The sequence below is a fragment of the Mizuhopecten yessoensis genome, unplaced genomic scaffold (assembly GCF_002113885.1).
Source record: "Mizuhopecten yessoensis strain PY_sf001 unplaced genomic scaffold, ASM211388v2 scaffold11037, whole genome shotgun sequence".
Lineage (NCBI taxonomy): Eukaryota > Metazoa > Mollusca > Bivalvia > Pectinida > Pectinidae > Mizuhopecten > Mizuhopecten yessoensis.
The window spans coordinates 145,152-147,651 of NW_018408847.1; the positions used below are offsets into that span (position 1 = coordinate 145,152).

Below are 2,500 nucleotides of genomic sequence, written 5' to 3' on the forward strand. Positions count from 1 at the left end.
TACTGACCAGTAGGAAGCTAATGTTATAAAGACAACCTTGTAACAAACCAATGGTCTTAGTTTAGCTGGAGAAATAAATTCAGACAAAAAAAATATCCTAAACTTAGTTCATCACATTATATACTTACAGAATGTCCAAATTCAGTGACTTCCAAACCACATTGATGTGTTATTTCTTTCTTCAGCTCCTTCAGCTTCGGGTTATTTTCACAAAATTGACTTTCTACGTTTCACGTACAGCTCCGGGTTGTCAAATGGCGTCCTTACTCACTGGTGACAGCTAGAGGAATAAAACCTGATTTTAAAGCAAGCAAAACTTGTGTATAATATAGACAGTGTGTATTACCCATAACTACCCACAGAGCTAGATACAATCACGCCTGGCCTTCTATATACCTGGCTGATAGGGAAGTAGAACTTTGTTATGTATAACATAAACAGTATGTATTCCCCGTACCTACCCACAGATACAATCATACCTGACATTCTTTATACCTGTATATGACCTTATGTCTATAATTACGTCAATCCTTTGTTAGCCCCTTCTCCATACATGACTAGATATTTAAAACACGGTATTGCCTGTACGTATATGTTTCGTGTAACATTCTGCAGAATAATGGAACAGTTAAATCATTGCTGTAGAAATTCTGTCATTGAAATATTTAAATAAATAGTCGTGATATTTATCCGAGGGATTCGTCTGTTTTTCTTTGTGGTAAAGGATACATGTACCTCTATAAGGATCTCTGTTTTAGAGAGATATTTTCTTACCAATATAACATTTAACTGACCAGTAGAGTAGAATGGTCGGAATTGTCTTCTAGCTGACCAATTGAGATAACTTTATGGTCAGATGATCTTGTACGTAACTGACCAATGGACAGTTATGGCCAGAATTCTCTGGTAACGGACCAGTGAAGTCAGATGTTGTAACTGACCCAGAGAGTAAAATATACTTTAAATTGCCATGCAAATGACCAATAGAAAGAGATAGCCAGATGGTCATGCAACTGACCAATAGAGTGTTATGGCCGGAATACTTTATTAACTGACCAGTGGAGTCAGATGGTAGGCATGATCTTGTACCTGACCAATATAGTGTTATGGCTACTTTAAATGGCCATGCAAATCACCAATAGAATGAAACAGCCGGGATGGTCTTGTAACTGACCAATAGTGTTATGGCCAGAATACTTCATTTACTGACCAGTCGGATTGTTGGAATGGTCCTGTAACTGACCAAGACAGATTTTTTTTTAACATTTTTCGGACTTAATGTTTGATTCCACTCATTGATGCATTGTTTCTTTTTCTCTAGTATTTAGTATTGGTTGAGTTAGAAAACACAGAATACAAGTTCCCCTCAAGTTAGTTTATGTTTTATTCAGAGAACAATTTACTTGTCATAAAAGTGTTCCGATAAAATTTCGGAGAAAACGAATTCCGAATAAAAGTGTCTCCAACACTAACAAATCCACTATGACTGAAGTAATAACAAATCAAATGACTTCTTCTCAATAGCCACAAGGACCAGGGTACTGAAATTGGGCCTGTAGCATGCTCGGATAAAGGGCTACAAAGTTTGGTCAAATGAATGACCTTGACCAACTTTCAAGGTGACAGGGGTCAAATGCCTTAAAATCTTCAAACAGCTTCTTCTCAATAACCAAAAGGCCAAGGGTACTGATATTGGGCCTGTATCATGCTGGGATGAAGGGCTACCATGTTTGTTCAAATACATGACCTTGACCCACTTTCAACCTAATGTCCTTGTTCGACATTCAAGGTCACGGGCGTCATATGGTTAAATCTTTTAATAGGTTCTTATGAATCAAACACTGATATTATACCAGTAGCTGTATTTTAGTCCACTTTTAAGATTACAAGTGTGAGATTAATACATCTGTACCAGGTGATTTTAAAAACTTTTAACGACTTCTTCTGTATAACCAAAAGGTCCAAGGTGATGATATTCGGCCAACAGGATGTTGGCATGAAGGGCTACAAATTTTGTTCAAATGAATGACCTTCGTCCATAGTCAAGGTCACAGGGGTCAATTGTCTTGAAAACCTTCAGCTTCGGGTTATTTTCACAAAATTGACTTTCTACGTTTCACGTACAGCCCCTGGTTGTCAAATGGCGTCCTTACTCACTGGTGACAGCTAGAGGAATAAAACCTGATTTTAAGGCAAGCAAAACTTGTGTATAATATAGACAGTATGTATTCCCCGTACCTACCCACAGATACAATCACACCTGACATTCTTTATACCTGGATATGACCTTATGTCTATAATTACGTCAATCCTTTGTTAGCTCCTTTTCCATACATGACTAGATATTTAATACACGGTATAACCTCTACGGAAATGTTTGGTGTAACATTCTGCTGAATAATGGAACAGTTAAATCATTGCTGTAGAAATTCTGTCATTGAAATATTTAAATAAATAGTCGTGATATTTATCAGAGGGTTTCGTCTGTTTGTCTGTGTGG

The 2,500-nt window shown here is 37.2% G+C and overlaps 1 protein-coding gene and 1 long non-coding RNA gene across 3 annotated transcripts in view; one reads left to right on the top strand and one right to left on the bottom strand.

Moving 5' to 3' along the window:
* The window catches only part of LOC110464844, a 10,261-nt gene extending 8,116 nt beyond the window's left edge, over positions 1-2,145 (bottom strand). The window contains exon 1 of one of the 2 annotated variants that reach the window (XM_021520291.1): positions 2,075-2,145. The gene's annotated coding sequence lies outside the window, so the exon portion shown is untranslated. Of the gene's footprint in view, positions 1-128; positions 373-2,074 lie in introns of those variants that run through there. The other variant, XM_021520290.1, reaches the window with a different exon arrangement.
* Positions 1-2,500, top strand: part of LOC110464845 — a 21,268-nt gene that overhangs the window by 11,723 nt on the left and 7,045 nt on the right. The gene's annotated exons all lie outside the window — the stretch shown is intronic.